A 19,493-nucleotide genomic window follows, 5' to 3' on the forward strand; every position below is an offset into this window, starting at 1 on the left:
TTGTTTCCTAGGCGACCCGCGAGGAAGGGAGGGGGCGCGCGCGCGCGCGGACGGACGGACGGACGGACGGACGAGGAGGCTGGCTCGCGCGCAGGCTGTTCCCCCTCCCCGCTGCCGGCAACGCGCGCCGGGGGAGCGGGGCTGCGCGGGCGGCGGCGCGGCGGGCAGCAGGTATGTGTGCTGTGTGCCGTGTCCCGGCGCGGCCCTGGGCACCCCTCCACCCCGCTGCCGCGGCGGGCCGCTCCCGGGGGCGGGCAGGGCGGCCCGGCGGGGGTCCCGGCGCCGCGCTGGCGGACGGGGGGCGCGGGGAGCCCCTCGGCGGCGGAGAAAGTTTGGCGGCGGGTGCCGTCTGACGCCAGCTTCCCGGCGGCGGGGACCGGGGGGGGGGGGTGTGTCTGAGGGCGTCCGGCCGCGGGGTGAGCCTGCGGCGGGGTCGGGCGGGGCGCGGGGGGGTCTCCGGGCCGCGTCCGCTTGAGGCGCGGGGTTGGCGGCGCGGCGGTGCTCCCTGAGGAGAGGGGCCCGGGGGGCGGTCCTGAGGCTGCCAGCTTCTGCCGTGCGGTTGCCGAAGGCGAACGGCCCCGCTACTGCCTCCGCCTGAAAGTCGCTTTTATTTCCTCTTGGCGTGAAAACCCGCCTGGCGTGTGGTACCGCTGCGATACGGCCGCTCGGACGGTGTGGGTGCACCGTGAGGTGCTGCAGCTCCTTTTGGAAACCCTCTGTTCGGGAGCAGCATCGCTGCCCGCCACAGCGAGGAAAGGAACGGTAGTTTCTGTTCCGAAGGCGAAACCCGTTTAGGCTGCTGTCAGCCGGGGAATTTTCAGTTTGCCTTCTGTGAAAATGTAATGAACTCAATGGGCCTTTTTCGTTACATCTGTGGCGGTGCAATCTGTAAGCTGTGGGGGTTTGCTTGCTGTAATAGGGTAGCGTGTCACGGTGACTTTACTCAGGGGAAATAGTACACGAAGACGTGTGGTTTCCAAGTTTGTTAGTGCACTGAAGTTAGGAAAAGGGTCTGCTAAATGTGTCGCTTGCAGAATTTCTTGGTTCTTGGGTGCAGGTTTGAGAGCAAACCAACCTACAAGCTCGATGTTAATCAGAGCATGCACCTGACACCATTGTAACAGCTGCAAAAGATTGTAGGTATAAAAGTAGTAAAATGAGTAACGATTTAGGGTTATTTACAGCTGTGAACGCAATCAGCAGAGAAGCCTCGTTTCTCTGAACGTGGGGCACCTGTCACATTATAGGCACACAGGGCCAAAAATTGCTTTTTTGTGATGTGGCTGTCGGGATTCCTGGGGTTATGGGGTTTTTTTGCAAGTCTTACTACTGGAATTTGCACAAACAAAGAAAGGTAGGCAACCTGTATATTTTTTATGTGCTGTAAAACATGATTACCTGAGCATGGATTGAGACAATATCGATACTCGATGGTTTTCTGGTAGGTCCTGTGAAGATGCTGCAATTCCTGCAGGACACTTGTAAAAGGGTTGTTAATAGCACGGTCGTACTAGGGGAGGGTTATAAATGAGACCGTACGATAGCAGGACATGAGTGCTTCACGACAAGATACTGTGATTAACATTATGCAGCAGCTATCTTGTACGGGGAAAGCTGTTATTTGATCTTGTGAACAACATCTGTATTGCGAGGCAGTATGGTCCATGCAGAGAAGGGAAGGAATACTTCTCATTTACAGAGGATGCTGAATAAGAAGCAAGCGTGTACTGCTTCAAATGTGTTATGGTTCTTAAACACTGTGAAGGGTATGCTTGCGGTCAGTGAAGGGACTGTATGAGTAAAGAGCCCACAAAATTCTGAAGCAATGCACATGCGTACTGATTCCTGTCTGTTTCTGACCGAAGTGGAGTTTTTGCAGCTCTGTCCTGACGCTACCCATTGGATTGCAAAATTGACCTCTGTTTAGTGCAAGGTTGGGGTTTTGCCTGGAGGGTGAAATGGGGTGCAAGTTATACAAAAAGTTAGATGTGGTTAGCAGGTAATAACTACGCTAAAGACAGCAGCGGGCAAAGAGAAGGTGTAGCAAGAGTATGCATCAGCTATTCTAGCTTCAGAAGTGGAGTAGTGGGTGAGACGAAGATCTGGACTCCAACCAGCATATGAAAAGGTCAGTAAGGAAATTAAAATGAGCTATGTATGCTTGCAGTGTGAGTATGAGTGCAAACCTGCTACTCAGCTTAAGTATTTTCAGGTTGTGACTGACAGCATAAATGCAGAACGTAATGCACGGCGTAGTTGTTGTCTCTATCACTGTGTCTGTTCCCAAAGGTTAGTTAGGTGTATGCGTGATTACAGCTCTGAAGGTGCCCTGAAAAGATGCACACAGCTAATTCTACTTCCCCTCTCCTGGCACCCAGGTGCTGTTGTGCTATTACACCAGTTTGGGCTCGGTGGTCACTCCTGAGACCTGGCTACCTGGCAGCTTGCTGTTTTGTCTCTGATGGTCTATATACACTGCAGTTTCTGACTCTGCAGTAATATTGCATCACTGATGACTTTTAGCACAGAGGGACAGAACTAGCAAAACATCAAGCATGATCAAGAGTGTGGCTTCAGTGTTATTACATGTGACTACATCCAAATTAGGAGAAGAAACTGCATTGCCCTACGAGATCCTTATACGACTAAAATTTTCCTCTAATATATCATCAGTATTCATTTAAATTAGTTGCACTACCTGGCAATAGAGCAACAGTTAACTGAATGGCGTTATGTAGTATAGAACTGTCTGCGTACGCTGAGAGCAACAAATGGGGTGTTCTGTCGGTATAGTGGTGCTCAACTCATCTGCTTCCCGGACAACCGGATTACTTAACAGGCAAACTATGTTATCCCTATGAATGCCGCAAAACCAATATCGACATAGGAGAGTGAGCTAGAGTCCTTGCTGCCTCATGTGTTATCATCAAAAGCGTTAGCTAAGTGCCATTTGTGCATCTTTGTTGCTAGTTGGTGTGTGAGAGGAAGACTCTGATTTGGTTCCTCCCTTTCCACTCCTCGCTGGTTCTAGCCTGATGCTGTGTGTGGTTGAAACTCATTTGCCACACTCTCGTTAGGTTTAATAATATGAGGGGCAAGTCTAGAATCTGTGCAGTGCTACAAAATGGGGAGTTTGCAGGTTTTTTTACTTGAAAAAAATTCTGAACTCTGTCAATGCTTTTAGGAGTACTTTTGAAGTGTGGGTGGACATGAGCATACTTGGCGAAATTCTGTCTTCAAGAGAAAAACAGTAAGTGTCGGTTTATTATCACTGTGGGGTAGAACTTGGCTGCTGTGCATTCTTCGGCTCTAGAGCCTCTTGCCCAAGGTGATTTGAAAGCTGTTTTCCACCAGATTTTTAGATGGTGCATTGGAGGCAGAGGCAGGGTGACAGACAGCGGAAGGTTTACTTCAGCCTCTCTGTCATATTTCAGTCCACCTATCTGCTGGGCTTAGGATCTGGCTTGACAAGAGCGATGTATTAGGGTTTAATTCTTAATGTAGTTATAAGGTCACAACAAACTCTGTTACATCCATGAAATCCTGTTGAAATCACTGGTTTTGCATGAGTGTGTAGTGAAAGACAGACCTTCTGGTAAACTCAAGCAGCAGTGGAGGTTTTCTGATGATACTTTTGTCTTAACTAAGCATTATAAAAAACAGTGTTGGCTTATTTCTTTATTCAAAATTGTAGTATTTTCAGCATGAAGAGGTTCTACTGCTGTCTCATTTTATCTTGTCTAGGGTTCAGTGTTGCTTTGATACATTTCAACTGTAAGGTTTTTCATGGCAATTACTATATCTTTCCTTGCATCATGTAAAGCACCATGTGCACGTATAGCATTACACCCAACACAAATGAAAGCACATGTAAAAATAAATGTTCAAATATTTTGGTGGTGAAGTCCGACTGGGAAGTCGGAAAACATCTGATTCAGGGTTGTGCAGATGCAGTTCTATGTTGTGAGCCTCCCTGCTCACTGAATGAGCCAATGATTTGCGGGAAAAATAGTATGTGGTCCTAACAGTTAAAAAGAGGATTAATGCAAATAGAGCTTAAGTAATACGCTGTTTTAAATATGATGCTTCCTAATTTTCAAGAGCTTAACTTTCAATCCAGATAACCTTCTTGCAAATTAGTTTGTAACATAGAACCTCTTAGTACTGTGGATTTCAGCTTCTTTTTTGTAAAACAATATGCTGTCGAGAGATAAACTTCCCTTGTTGACCTTAACAAATCCCTAAGTGGTATTTGAGCCTTCAGGAGTGATTTCTAATTCAGGTGATTGCCTTACTTGGTAAGGCTGTCGTTTAGTGAATGAGGAAGGTCCTTCGGGGTCTCTGCTTTGCCTAGGGAAGTCGACCTATTTCATCTTCCTTTCTGGGGTCTGTTCTGCTGTTGTGCTTTTTTCTTCAGCACCCTGTACGCTCTCCGTGGCACGCTGTCTGCTGCTGCTCTGAGGGGCGAGCTGCCCAGCCACTCTGTACCCAGAGTTCATCTCTCTTGGACTTTTTTTTGAGACCACCAAATACTTGATGAAAAAAGGCAAGCAGGCATAGGAAAACAGTTCAGTTTAACTTGATTGCCATGAGACAAAGAGCATCTCTGCTATTCCAGGGAACTTCAAAGGCTGCCGGAAAACGAGGCGAGTGTCAAGAGCTTCTCAAAGTTGCAGAAGTCTTTGTAGTGGAAAGTGTTATGTGTCTGATATTTAAGTGTGCCTACCAGCTTTTTCCACTGATAGAAAATGAAAATTCATGTATAAAAATATCAAAATACAAATTTTATTGAAGGTAGGGAGACTTTTGGTGTTGAATTATTTTAGTATTTTTGCCTTAAATACTTATGTTCAAGTCTATCAAATAATTTCCTATAGAAAAGTACACCATTTGGACTATGAGTCGATTAAGCTGATGGCACAAATTTCAAGAAAGCTTTTTCTAAAGTGAACTGAAGAGCTCCTGTCTGTAATTAAAGTTAACAAACATCCAGGATGTAAACATGAGACATGTGGTATGTCTCAGCTAGCAAGCAGTCCATAATTTTTCTCTGTATATAAGAGTTGCCTGGATTTTACAACCCACGTGTAGTAAATAATTACATTCTTATCTGGAATGATAACATTTGACAGCTTTGAAAACAACTTTTTAACAGGGAAGTGAGATACGGGTCAAGGTTCACATGTTAACTTGCACAAGTGTCTCAAATCTTTGAGACAGCCTTTTTTATTTCTTGCACATATTTACTGTTTTTCTTCCGTTACCAGCTGCCATCTCCAGAAATCTGAATGCGCTTTTATTTTCCACCCTGTTTGGTTTTAAGAAGGACTTCCTGAGCAGGGAGCAGTAGTGTAGATAGATAGATCTGTTTACTTTGAAAGGTGTTATTTTTAGGACTAGCTCAAAAGGGCAGGTACTCCTCGGAGACACTGTCATATGGCCAGATTGTCTGCTCCAACTGAAAGAGCAATGCAGGACTTAGGTAGCGTCAAGGTTTACTTAAAAATTTGACACATTGTCAAAAGAAACTCGAAGGAGGCTGCGGAGTGGGTGCAGCTCCTGAGCCTCTCAGCTCTTGGTGCTGTGTTGGAAGAAGGGTCAGCTTCCAGAGAGACTGACCCTGTGGAGTGATGGCTTTGCTCCTTTCCCTTTCCTTTGTTAGGGCCATGGTGATGCTGGTTCTTTTTCCTGTGCTTGTATGAGGGCTGCTGGTAGGAATGCAGCGCTGTTGGATGTGGCATGGGTACGCACCTGCCTAGCAAGGATTATGCTGGAGACAACAGCTGTTCCCTCGCTGCCCCCTAATCCTTGCCATTGCTTCCCTGTGATCCAGATCCTAAGGTGCGAGGAACAGAGCAGTTTGTGTATGCTTCTGGTAGGAAAGGGTGTGTGCATTGATTAATGCACATACTGCAGGGATCACAGAATCACAGAATGTTCAGGGTTGGAAGGGCCCTCTGTGGGTCACCCAGTCCAACCCCCTGCCGAAGCAGGGTCACCCAGAGCAGGCTGCACAGGACCGCGTCCAGGCAGGGCTTGAATATCTCCAGAGAAGGAGACTCCACAACCTCCCTGGGCAGCCTGGGCCAGGGCTCCGTCACCCTCAGAGGGAAGTTCTTCCTCGTGTTCAGCTGGAGCTTCCTCTGCTTCAGTTTGTGCCCGTTGCCCCTTGTCCTGTTGCTGGGCATCACTGAGAAGAGTCTGGCCCCGTCCTCCTGACACCCACCCTGCAGATATTTATAAGCATTTATTAGGTCCCCATATTTGTTTTCCTGCTCACCTTCCTTTTTTTTTTTCTGATTCATATTTGATCACTTTTCCACCTTCCAGCAAAGGGGAGCATATGGCAGTGTGCTGTCCATCTGGTTGCCACTTACTGTGAAATCATTATGCAGGCAAATTTGGCCCCATCTTGAATTTATGTAGGTAAAACTGTTAATAGAATGACAACTGAAGTGTTCATTCTGAACTGTAAATGCGAATTAAGCACAGAGAGTGAGCACAAAGGGAGCTTTCGGAATATTTTCGATCTTCTCCTACACTGAAAAAGTACTTGCACCATTACTAGTATTTAAACCAAAAAAGACTGGGACCCTGGTTGTGCTGTAGGCTGTTCAAGTACAGATAGAAGACGAGTCCTGTTCCAGAGGATTTGCAATCTAAACACATTTTAAATTGAGAACATTGTGAATGGTGGTAGATGCTTAGGGGAACCTTAGTTACATAGGTAATACTGTATATGTCATCAAGAATTCTGTTGATGTTTTTGCGTCCTAGCACAAGCTTGTAAAGTAGTCGGTTTAAACGCACAGCAGATAATGAAATTCATTGTTCCCTAGTAGTTTCTTTTTTAAAGTGTTTAAGTGCGACACTTTTAAGAATCTGTGTTAGTTTAGATCTTGTGCATTTGGGTATATCCAGATATTTCTGTTTATTTGTGTCAAGGAACAACACTGGCAAAGAGAAGTCTTGTTGCCTTTGGCAGCAAGAGCATATGTACTTTTTTGTTGTCATCAGATTTCACATTACTAACATTGAAATTGTAATAACCTAACTTTATTCTAGTTATCTAAAGTAGTACCATGGAAAAAATAATTAAGCTAATTTATACTATATTACTCTAAGATCTTACCTGAAGATAAGAGTACCTTCAAAAGTAATTTTAAAATTCAATTTCTTTTATTCGTATGACAGCTAACTTCTGTACATTGTCTGCTTTGTCTGTCAATAGTTTGTTTTTCATGTAGCCACATGGAAAAGCCTCTATTTTTTTTAAACTGGAAGAGGTGGTTATGAAACCAGAAAGTAAGTGGGAGAGTCAGAATCAAGTAATTAACCTGAAACAGTCTCCCTTGCTGTTTAGGTCAGGGATCCTCACTTGTGATTATTACACGCGTCTTTATTATGTAGGACAGTGCTGCAGGGACCACACCGTGATATGAAAGTGCTTGTGAACAGGAAAGAATAGTTTTGGCTTTGGGTAGGAGATTGGCTAGAGTTTGTTCACTGCATTCTTTAAAGTTTTTGTTTTGTTTTGAACAGAAGCACAGTCAAGTTTTTAACACACCATTGGGATTTTTTTTTGCCTTTTTTTCCTGCAACAGTCATTTTAAAAGACTGGACAGCTTTCTAGAAAGCTTTTATCCTGTACTGAAACAGGCAACAAGAAGGAAGTTCATTGTAAGTTTTCCAAGAAAACCCATGTCTGAGACTTACTCCAAATGGACTGTTTTTGAACACGTATTCTGTGTACCAGTGTATCTTCGAAGTATTTTGAAATGGAAATCCAACCCTCAGTACATAACTGTGAAACTAGGCTGACAGTGGGAATACTGAGTGGTGTTTGGGAGAAGGAATTACTTAGTGGCTTCTATTACAGTCTCATGCCTATCTATTAGTGATGTGTAGCTGAGTATCTGTAGTAGTAGTGTCAGTGAGGACAGCAGCCAGCTCTGTGCTCTGTTCTTCCAATTCAACTGGAGGGGAAGGAAAAAAAAGGGGACACAACAAAACCCAAAGGTTTACTCTTAGCCGCCAAATCAGAGAACTTCAGAGACTAGTTGGTGTATAGTGGTTGGGTTTTTCTAAATGCACAGTGTTGTGTGACTTGCATTGAAGTCTTCTGAAATATGTTATTTAAACATTCAGGAGTGTGTTGAAGGATAAATCTGTGATGGATGTAGCTGACATGCTCAGGTTAATGGATCTCTTCACCAAACCTGGCTTCCTGCGATTGTTTTCTGGTGTGAAAATGAGGAAGAATTCTTTTAGTAGTCTGCTGCTTGTGAGACAGAGATAACTGGTAAGGCAGTTTCTCTATGGTCTTAGAAGTCAAGGTCAGATCACCATAGTAACTCTTGAGACCAACATTAGAAATAGTTTAGATGTAAAGATACTGAAGATCTTCAGTTTAAAGACACTGACTGTCGTCTCACATCTGTTATTCTGCTGTAGAAAAAGAAGTAATTGTTGTGCAGGTAAAATAACATGGTTCTAGCTAAGCAAGAGACACAACAGTTATGCTGAATTGCTGCTTTTAGGCTGGTACCCAGGCTTCATATCCTGCCAGAAAGCAGAGGAGTTTTGATGTGTAAATGAAGGTGTTCTTTGAAATACTGGGAAGGCCTGGAGTGCCAGGCAAAGGATTCCCTCAACAGTCAGAGGAACAGGAGCTCAGGGGCTCTGACAACCCTTTGAATATTGAGCTACATACTGTCCAGCTGTAAGGGTGTTTTTTGGGTTTTTTTGGTTATGTTCTCTTTTGATTAAAAATGCTCATCATCAGCTCCCTTGTACTCTTCTGAAATTTGGGAGCTATGGAAAGAAACCTGGTCCTTTTTTAGTGGCTGGACGTTGCACCTGATCTCAATGCACGATTTCAGTCTGAAGATTAGATAGGCTTGTTGCTTTTGAAGAACTTCTTTCAGTCTAAGATGGTTTCCATTTTTGGGGAAGAAGGGAAAGGACTGCAGTCGGCGTAGCCAGTAGCCTGCCAAGGCCTGAATACAAAAGCACTGGATACAGTGAACTAGCAAACAAAGACGGATTGGTTGTTTGTGTGACACATTTGAAAATGTGGCCAGTTCCCGGACTGGGAAATACGGGTTTGCACAGTTCGTTTTTGTCAAGAGAGGGAGGACTTCATGCACTAGTGCCTGTGTATTTCACAGGTTTTAAAAATCACTTTAAAACATACTCACTTTCTGTTGGCTGTGTGGGACGGGAGCTTTCTCTCCAGATAATGTCTAAAGTAATGAAATACTTATCTTGATTATGATGCTACCATAAAGCAATGCAGAGTGATTTATCGTAGAATGAAGGTAGAAAAAGAGAAGGGCAGTCTTTAAAATATTAAATTATAAAGTGAAGAATTTGGTATTGGAGGAAAAACAGGTGGAAGGACGTCTGGTCTTTGGCCTGTGTACTGGTTTTGTTTAAATGGTTTAACAAAGTGATTCAGTCTGAAGCAGACTGTTTTTCTATTAGTTTCACTGGGTATATAAGGCATACTGCACAAACAGCATTTGGCAGGAGAGGAACATAATGTATCTGAAACCTTTAATTATGTGCTGTAGACAGCTCCATCTAGGTCAGAAGACACCATATTATCAAATAACGTGTTGTAGGCATTCAGAACTTGCACAGTGGCTTGATTATTCATTAAATAATTGGTCTTTGTTAAGCAGATAATGACACTGCATTCAGAGCCAAAGTTTGAAGTATATCATATAGAGTATTTGTATTTTAAGTCATCTGTTACCCACCTGATGTAGGAGCTAAATAGAACAGAGTTCAGTAAAAGCTTTTACAACAGCAAAGACTGTGTATTCTGCCATGCATGTCACGCTTCTACTTGCTGTATGCTACTGGCAGTTCTGAAAGTGCCTAAGAGTTTTTTTGGCTTATTGAATTTAATTTTATATGGCTGTTTGTCTGCAGCAACACTTAGGACCATACAGGCTGTTTAAACATAGACTGTATTTAAAATCAAAATAAACAAAAAAATGCCAGGAAGAATAAAACAGTTCAGAAGCTTCCCAAACTGCTTGAGGGCAGAAGGGGAGGAAAATAAATAGTGAAGAACAAGTGTATGATTAAGACACCCAAGTAGGAGTTACCAGAGAAATGGCATGTCTTTCTCTGTGTCCTGGGTTTGGCCAGGACAGGGTTAATTTTCACCGGACTCCAGGAAGGGGCACAGCTAGGGGGTGGGGGCTAACCCCACCTGGCCAAACAGAGCCCGGTATTCCATACCATGTGTGTCATGCTGGGTTCCGGGGGGGGGGGGGGGGGGGGGGGGGCGGCGCGGCGGGAACGCACTCGCGGCTTGGGGGGGCGCGGCGCCAGTGCTGTTCGGGAGAGCGGCTGTCTGGGTCGTACGATTCGTTGTTGTGTGTTCTCCTTATTTGTATCGTTGTTGTTCCTGTTTCCTTCTGTTTGCTGTTCTGTTAAACTGCCCTTATCCCGACCCACCGGTTTCTGCCTTTTGCTTTCCATTCTCCTCCGCACGCCGGCGGGGGGAGGGGCGGCCGCGTGGTGCTTTTGTTGCTGGCGGCAGCCGAAACCAAAACACTCTGTCACACACTGTACCTTATTTTAAGTACCTGTAGAAGAGAGAGCATTTCTACCTTATGAATAATTATTTAGGCTTTTTAATGCTTTAAGATGCCAAGGTGGAATAGAAAATTGACTGCAGTGTCAATAGCTGATAATTTTTGTGAGCATGTCAGAGTGGTCTAAGGTAAGTTTACAGGTTCCTCTGGGCACTCACTCACGTAAGATCATGCTTTGAGGTAACTATCAGCTTGGTAAAATCCCCAGTTGCTTCAGTGCTCTGTTTTACAAGCGCTGGGGAACAGGTGATTATGAACAGGCCTTTTTCCTCTAGATTTCATCCTGAAAAGACAAGCATCTTATTTTCTTTTTCCCAAGCTAGAGTTTAAAAGAAAAGCAATAAGGTGATAAAATTGTTGCCTGAAAGGACAACAGAAGTGATCAAACCCACTTGGACGTCATGCTTTTATTGTATCAAGTGTGGCATACTCAGTTAAACAAAACACGTGTTCTGTATCTGACTGTTCAGCCTGCAGATCAGTCTGCCTTGCAGTAAAGAAGTTGTGTTTTCAGTATGAGCTATGTACCCATTTGAGCTGTGATCAGCACTCTTTGCCTTCCCTAAGGAGATGGCAGTGATTGTAGCATTTATCATACATAAAGGAATCTGTCTTGCTGTATATAGCTGCCAGGAGACACGTGAAAAATAGGAACAAAAAAGGCAGTGTTCATGATCTTAGTAACCCTTCAGACAAGAACACTGATGGTGAATGAAGGATGTCATTTCCCCATTTCTCACCTGAACCCCATCTTTAGCTGCAGCAATAGCTATGAATTGGGTTGATCTGGTAGCATGTCTGTGAAGGAACCTGCTAGCAGAATATTGTCTGAAATGCTGGCAGTGTGGTCTGTGCGTGAAGCTGTTGACCTGTGCTGCAAAGACGTGAATCTCTAGGTGAAAACAAATTCTTGTTCACTCCAGAAATTAAGTACACCAATAGAATGCTGTGGCTTACATTAAAAATGGTTACTTGAAAATGAAGTGAAGGGCAAGAGTTTGAATTGTTGGTGTTCAAGGAGAAATCCAAATGGATACCAGTGTTTTAACAAGAGCAGGGAGTTTGGATTATTTAGGACTGAAAAAAGCCCGGAATGTAATGCATCTTCTGCTGCCATCAAGCAGCCCTGTGACTGGAGAAGACACGTGAAACCAAGGGCAAAAGTTGTCCTATTTAGGGAAGGGAAGATGGAGCAGACTGAAGTGGCAGAGCACTTTTCCAAGGAAAAACACTGACCATTTGAACTTTGCTTTAGTCCTCTGTGTTTTGTAACATATAGCAAAGATGGTGGATCAATGATTCTTCTGACTTGGCAAAATTAAGGCTGCTTTCTGAGAAATGCAGCAAAATGGCCTCGGAGGCTGCTCTGGGGATGCTTACAGATTTGCGCTTCTGTGAGACGTATGTGCCTTTTAAAGGGACGGAGAAAGAAAGGACTTGCAAGCCAAGATCAAAATAAAAAAATAGTATATCAAGGTGCCATACATGACCTGATTTTCACTTCTTTGCTATGGGCGATGAAGCTACATGGTACTTAATTTCTAATGACTTTCTTCATATCAGGCCAAGCATTCTCTTTCACCCCCAAAGGACTAAAGTATAAGGATTCTTGTGATTTGAGCAAGGACAGATATATTGTAGCAACAGCTACTGAATCGACATGCTGGACCTAGCTGCTCTTCTGGCCTATCATGGCATTTGGTGTCAATGGCATTCAAGTTGCTAATTGTTAATTTAACATCCACATGAAAGGATGGATGAAGATACAAGTATGTCTATAGCTAGAGTATGTGTATCCCCTGTACAAGGGGTGTGATAGTGCTGTATCCAAGCTTAGATTTTTGTCAGATAGCTTTGTGTTTGTTTTAATGCATGGATAAATGCATGTTTAAACTACTTCTTGTATTTTCCTCAAGGTATAGTTTTGCATTTTTATAATAATTTTTATCTGAAGTGTTGGAGGAAACTTTTCAGGTGTGAATATTTCATAAATTAAGACGTAGTAACACTCTTCACTGTTGCAGTCCATTTGCCTAGAAAATCCTACCAAGTTTTTCCTTAAATAAGTGAGCTAGATCTCCTGCCGTTCCCTGGTTTTGCACAGATTTTGACACCATATCCACTGAAAAACCTGTGTGAGTCAGACATTTTTGCCTTGTGGAATTTTTGTCATTATCTGGAGTGTATGTATGTACATGTGTATCATGTAATTTTTGTGCCTTCAGAGCTCTTGGTAAAGTCATCCTGCTGCAGAGGTTCAATTTTGATTCATACTTTGTACCAAACTGTCTCTGGGACAACCTCTTATCTCATTGATTTACTGTGATACTTTTATACTAACCGTAGCAGAAGGGGAAGATATTTAAGGAGAAATATTTGAAGAACTGTAGAAGTACTTCACATCTTTTAGACACAAACTGGTACAGCAAAGGGGAGAAAAAGTCAGCGTAATGTGACCGGTCATCTCTAAATTGTTGATGGAGCATGGTTTGAGAACATCTGGACTGTAAAATGCACCTCCTTGTGAACTTTCATTGATCAGTTCCGTGGGCTGTCAGCCATGAAGTGTATTTTTAGATACTTGCAGCAAACCTTATTGCATGTGAAAGAGTGCCAAATCCATGGTTCGTCAGCTGCTGTTTATCAGTAAGCAGGGTAAAAGGATTTTGGTTTGAGTCAAATAGTTAATTGGCTGCTGCATTGCAGACTGCAGTTTGTACAGCTATACCTGAGTTAGCATTAAACGAGGCAGCCTGGCAACTAGTACCAAAGTCCGGCTGCAGCAGTGCTAGCTCAGCATGAGCTGCTGTAATCCTTCTCTCTAATCCGAAGAGGAAAACTATTGGCCTGGACACAGTCAAGCGATCTCTCCATTCAGTAAGCCATTTCCTCTAAAAGCAGAGAGGGGAAGAATGTGTGTCTTTTTTTAATTTTTATGGCTCAGGCTTTACCTTTTCTCTTTTTTTACAAGAACAAAGGGAGGCATAGTAATATAGTGGAAAATGAATGAGTTTACTCCTTACGTGGGTGAAAGTTTGCATGCTACAGTTACAAATCACACTATAGCACGGGTATTCCTTGGGACTTTTGAAATGGGGCATGCTGTTACTGAAGGTAGGAGACATTAGTTTGGCCTTGTCAGTGTGTGCTCTGCCTGCTGTCTGCAGCAGTACGCAGGTTAGTGGCAAAATGCTTTAAAAGTGTATAGCTGCCTGAGCTGATCTAAACTCATTGGTTTTTTTGTCCCGTAGGAGTCGGATCTTGGATGAGGGTGCACCATGTTCTGGCCTGCCTGCACTTGGCAGATTATTTTTCTAGCCTTTGGATGCTGCCTAATGCTGTTCCTCTCTGAGTATGCTCTGAAGTTCATTATGCTTGGTTTGGACACCTGTCTGTTTTGTGCTAAGTAGAAGAGTGTTTCTGTATTACCAGCTGTTACAAGGTATGGTGCATTTAAAAAAATTACTAAAATTCCATATTAATGGAATATTTTTTCACAAGCTTGTTCATCTTTGATTCAAGCCAGAATTTCTCCTGTCTTGAAGCATTCCCTGTTTTTCATGCTATCCTTCAATTTTTCCTAAAAGATCCTACATTCAGTATCACAAGAAGTATGATAGGTTTGTTAAAGCAACCTCTATTTACAAGTTATTTAGTATATACATATTCAAAACCGTGTGATCTTATTACTGCAAACATCATCTCAAATTAGATTAAGTACTTTGGAGCAGGGTTTATGTCACTTTAATTACTTTAGAAGGTGGTTTTTAATGTGCATCTAAGTAGTATGTGAATAACAAAGGTACAGGGTGATTTTTCTTGTGCTGAAAGACTGTTCATTTCTAGGACCTTAAACATCATGGAATTCAGGTTGTCACATTGGCATCTTTCCCATCTCAGTCTTGCAGTGAAGTTTGCAGTGGGTGCCTTTGACAGCTCTCGCTGAGAACAGATGCTTGATAGCACCTGAAGGCTTTCTATCCCATGTCTTTCAAATGTTGTAAACTCAACAGGTCATGAGCTGAAAATTGTCAGCATCATGCTTGAAATCAGTGTGTTGAGAGTGAGAAGGAGAACACAGTTTTATAAAGGACCAGTGTTTTGAAGTGATGAAGATTAGAGATGAATGATCGCAAGATACTGCCTCTTTAAACCCCATATTGGTCTTTGCAGCAAGCAGTTTGTCTCATTTCTGCTGCTTGTTTTTACAGTGTCAAGTGCAATAAATCTCTGACCCGAGTCTGGTGTAATATTAATTCCTTGCAGATATTCTTGTTTTATTGGAGAATTTGTACTGAATTGGCATTGTTTTATATTTCTGGTTCAAACAAGACTTTAAAATAATATTAATTTTATTTTTGGAAGACTATATATGCAGTTTGCAAAAACTCCAACAACCTACACTGCCTTTCTTTCTGTTAGGAAGTGGCCTTTTTCACTAACGGGGTGCCAGACCTACGGTCAGAAACATGAGTTCTAATCCAGACTCTGGCACCTATTTGCTATGTGGTCTTGGACTTTGGGTTTAGTTAGGGAGTATGTACTCATGAGTTTACTTAAAGTTTATTGAAAGTGCTAATCAGTCTTTGGCTGGAGATTGATCAATTATTTAACAGACAGTGATTGGGTTGGAGGGGTTAGTGCAATGCTGATGTAAACATATTTCTGAAAAATTTCCAACGGTTTGAGCAGCTCTTTGTGTTTTTAATCCAGAAGCTAATACAGGTATAGCTTCCTTGCTGTCATCTGTCTGTCTTTGAACGCGTTTTTCTGAGTTTCGTACTTCCTAGAAATGTTAATGACTGTCCTGGTAAAGTTTTTAAAAAATTTTGTTAAAGATGGGTCTGTAAATATTAACGGAAGTCTGTGTTTGCAGTTCAGTTTCAGCAGGTGGTTGGTGTGTGTTATGGGTTTAAAAGCAAGAATGTGTTTTATTTATAACTTAGCATTTGTTTAGTGTTTTGAGGCTTGCATTGCAGTATGGATCCTTTGCATAACTATTGCGTGAAAAGCATCCTTTTATCTGATCAGTGTATTAGACAGAACCTCTTTATTGGATATGGGTCATGGGACTCGAAGTACTAAATAAGATATTGCTAAAATAGAGCTGTGGAGGGTGGCAGGATGGTGGCTATCTTGGCTCACACAATAGCAGCCAATAAAGCCTTGCTGTCTGCGTGGTGCCAAGAGATGCAGAATGCCCCAAACTCGCTCTGGTGGCTGCTGAAGAGCAACAGCACAGAATGCTGAAGGATAACAAAGATTTTTCTTTGGGCCAGTGTGGCTGGGTTCTCCTGTTTTCTTGATGTTCTGTTTTAAAGAAAATAGTGAGCAAATAAAGCTTTGTCAAATACATCTGCTTTATATATTCCCTGAGCTGAACTCCAGGGTAGCAGTCTGTTGATAAACTTGTCCATTGTACTACATTTCTCCAGCAGACACTGTCGTGTGTGATGGAAGTGTTCACAGAATTATTGTATCTCCTTTAATACGTTTGTTATAATTATTTAATACACAGGCAAAAGTAACTGTGGTCTGATTAAAAGTTAGTGCCAGACATTTTAAATGAGAAGAACTTTTCTCAATCAGTTCATCTCCCCAACTTTTTCATCTGTAAATAAGCAACTAAAATTCTATATTTAAAGAGCAGTCTAGGAATTAACATACGTGACTTTTAGTTGAAAATACATGTGAAGTTTTTTACATGCTATTTGTTTCTTCCCATTCTGCTGTGGTTTGAGTATTGAGTTAGGACAACTACTGAAAAGTTTACTTCTGGAATTGCTGGAGAAGCTGCAGCCAGGTACCTGTCTGTGCAGTGTTTGCTGTACTTTGTTGCTGCATCGTCCATGACACCAGAAGCCTCACTGGTCTCTGCAGCACTTCGGGGGTTCTTGGTGCGGCTTCAGGAAGACCAGCTCTGAGGTGAGGGTCCTCTACAATCAGTTGCCTTCCCTTATCATGGTATCTTGTCACTATTTATATTATATTCTGCCCCATGCCCCAGCCCCCAGTGATCCAGGAAGTCACGGTCTAGTTCTACGAAAGCGCTTTGCACCTCAGGTGGCATGCAGGCACCAAAGTCCAAACAGCTGCAGCAGCATCCCAGCATTGACACTTCTGTTTGAACACAGCGTGAATTTTATCTGCCTCGTAACTTATCAAAGCATTGTTCTTATTGCTCACTGCCTCTCACCTACTAACAATCTGCTGGGGTCTTAGTTGATTAGCATGGTCCGTTGTGATAGTGTTCAGTTTTACCAGGTGTCTTTAAGGCCCTGATTCAAAGCACATTGCAGAAGCCTCTGAGGGAATACAGAAGTAGATTTTAAATCTGAATCCCAGAGTACCATCCTCATTGCTTTACAACGTGGATTTCTTTGTATGTTAGCAGTAGCCCCAAATTAGTGTGCCACAGTGAAAGCTGGTTCTCTGCTCAGTGTTAAATCACAGGAAGATTTAGCTTCCTAGTGAAGAGTAGACTTTGTGAGCCCTTGGCGACTGAGAATTTAATCTCAAGTTTCTCTGATATGGACGCTCTCAGTGGAAAAGCACAAGGTGACAGTTCTCCACTTTAAAACAAAGGGAGTTCACGGGTAGGTGTTCCTGCACTACTCTTTGGAATTTGTTCAGTAGCTTGTGGTGCCCTCCATTTACTCATGTGACAAGAGCATTAGTCCTCTGTTCTTCCAGGGTTTAAGAGGTAGGGGCTGGGCAGGAACAGTGATGTTAGTTATGTGTTCTTAAAGGAGGGAAAAGATCAGTTTAGCATTTCTACTTTCCCTGTGTGTGGTATTATATGACCAGTAGCTGAATGCATTCTAATATATTTTTATATGAATAAGCAAATAGCTTTATCCTGCAGGAAAATTCTGCATAGGTGTGCAGAGCAAATACTTTTCAATGTTTTCAGAAACTGCTCCTCTTGCATATCTCGGTGATCCTTCTACAAAGGATCTGTACAAAATAACTTGTGAATCAGTTACATCTGGTAAAAAAAAAAGTTCTGAAAACCTCATGCTTACATTAAAGTTCTACTACAAAAATGTATCTATATATTTCTTTCTAAAGTAATAAAGCTCCAGTTTTTCTATTTAAAATGAACACACTATTTTTTAAGCTCAAAAATAGCTGCTTTAAGTGCACAATGTAAGGTAGAAGTGTAATTGTTTGAGGTGTATCGTTTGTAGTCATATATTAAACCAGACCTTGGGGGTGTTGACTTTTTGCTGTATGCATTCTTCACCAGGCCTTATGCTGGGATTTGGCTGCAACAGGTGTCAAACCAGATCCTGTCCCTTCTCTCCCCGTGTTTCGTTGCGGTGCTGCTTATCGTAGAATGGTTTGGGTTGGAAGGGACCTTGAAAGGTCATCTAGTCCAACCCTCCTGCAGTGATCGGGGACATCTTCAACTAGATGAACTCTTGCAGAAACCGTTCAAGATTTTGGTTTTTCTTTTCCATTTATACTTAGTAGGATCGGGGAAATGATGCTAGCCCTTGCATTGTAGTTACTTCTTGCTGGAGGACAAAGAGCAAGCACTTTCCATTCTGTTTCCAGGTGCAGTGTGAGTAATTGTTCTCTCACCTATGCAGTTTGCAATGGGCAGTGTAGACAGAATCCAGATATACGCTGGCCATGTGTGTCTCCTCTGTGATGTTGTCTTCCAGACCTCAGTTAGAAGGGAAGGGTGAAGGTGCAGTCTTGGCTGCTAAATGTGGGAATTGCTGGCCAGTTGGCGTGGCTGCCTTGGGTGGGCTGCTTCCTACAGACTGTATGTAGGACTGTCAGGGCTGGGCCTGCGTACTCACAGCCTCGGCTGAGTCCCTCACCATCAGTATTTTGTGACAGAAACCTGGCCTATGATATGTAGTAAGTGCATCCCATCACCTGCTGAGGAAGCCAAGGTTATACAGTGAAATGCACTGGCTGTATATTAAAATAATGGCTCTCAGTATGTTGCATGCTATGATAAGGCAGCTAAAGCTTGCATTTCAGGCTGCCGGTGGTCAGGAAAGATTTTCCCAGCCACAAACAGTACAACTGTTGTGTCCGCATGCACTGTGTAAAACAACTTCCCTGTAAAGTATCAGGATATGAATTCAAGATTTTTTTTTTTTAGCTGTCTGCTCTTCCAGAGTGAGGTTTACCCTGTATGCATCACCAGGATGACAGACTGCAACTATTTGTAAATCTGCAGTCAAAACAGCTGGGCTCTTTGTTTCCAAATGCTAAACTACAAGGCATAGCGCTGTTTGGGAGAAGAGCAATGCATTTCACATCAGTGGGCTAATTATTATATACTTGCTTTGAAGATACACAATAAAGCCATAAATTTGTGCAAAGTTATTGCATTTTGTCTGGAATGTTGCCCATAATACTTATCAGGAATGGTAGAACATAGATATTTCTCAAAAAAAAAAAGTTTGTAGTGGTTCTTATAATAAAATCTTTACTTCCAGCTGGTTTTGACTTGTCTGATAGCTTGACTGGATGTAGTACCAGGCTACTTGGGTTCATGTTGATTCTGTACTGCTGACTGAGACACACAGAATTGGTCTAAAGAACTTTCTTCTTTGTCTCCTTCTTATACAGGAGTATAATATTTACATGCCTCACAGAGCTGTAATTAGTAAGGTGCATTGATTAACTCAAATCTGATAGAGAAGACCTACCAGGTATCTATATAGAGCTAAAAACATTGATTCTGCATGCACTTTTCAACATGCTGTTTTTTCTTTGTCAGTCTAAAGAGCGGCTGGACCTATCTTGCTTGGCTTGAAAACAAAACATATGGCTGCAGGTCTCGAGTTAATGGCTTTTCACTGCAGTTCCAGGAAGTGAGGAAAAAGAGAACTGGAAGCAAAATCCAGGAGTGGA

At 42.7% G+C, this 19,493-nt stretch overlaps 1 protein-coding gene across 2 annotated transcripts in view; it reads left to right on the forward strand.

Moving 5' to 3' along the window:
• Window positions 1-34: 34 nt before the first annotated feature.
• Window positions 35-19,493, forward strand: part of TMEM266 (transmembrane protein 266) — an 89,453-nt gene continuing 69,994 nt past the window's right edge. For both annotated transcript variants that reach the window (XM_075431252.1, XM_075431253.1), the window contains exons 1-2: window positions 35-171; window positions 13,865-14,055. The gene's annotated coding sequence lies outside the window, so the exon portion shown is untranslated. The remainder of the gene's footprint in view (window positions 172-13,864; window positions 14,056-19,493) is intronic.

The sequence above is a fragment of the Opisthocomus hoazin genome, chromosome 10 (assembly GCF_030867145.1).
Source record: "Opisthocomus hoazin isolate bOpiHoa1 chromosome 10, bOpiHoa1.hap1, whole genome shotgun sequence".
NCBI classification, from domain to species: domain Eukaryota; kingdom Metazoa; phylum Chordata; class Aves; order Opisthocomiformes; family Opisthocomidae; genus Opisthocomus; species Opisthocomus hoazin.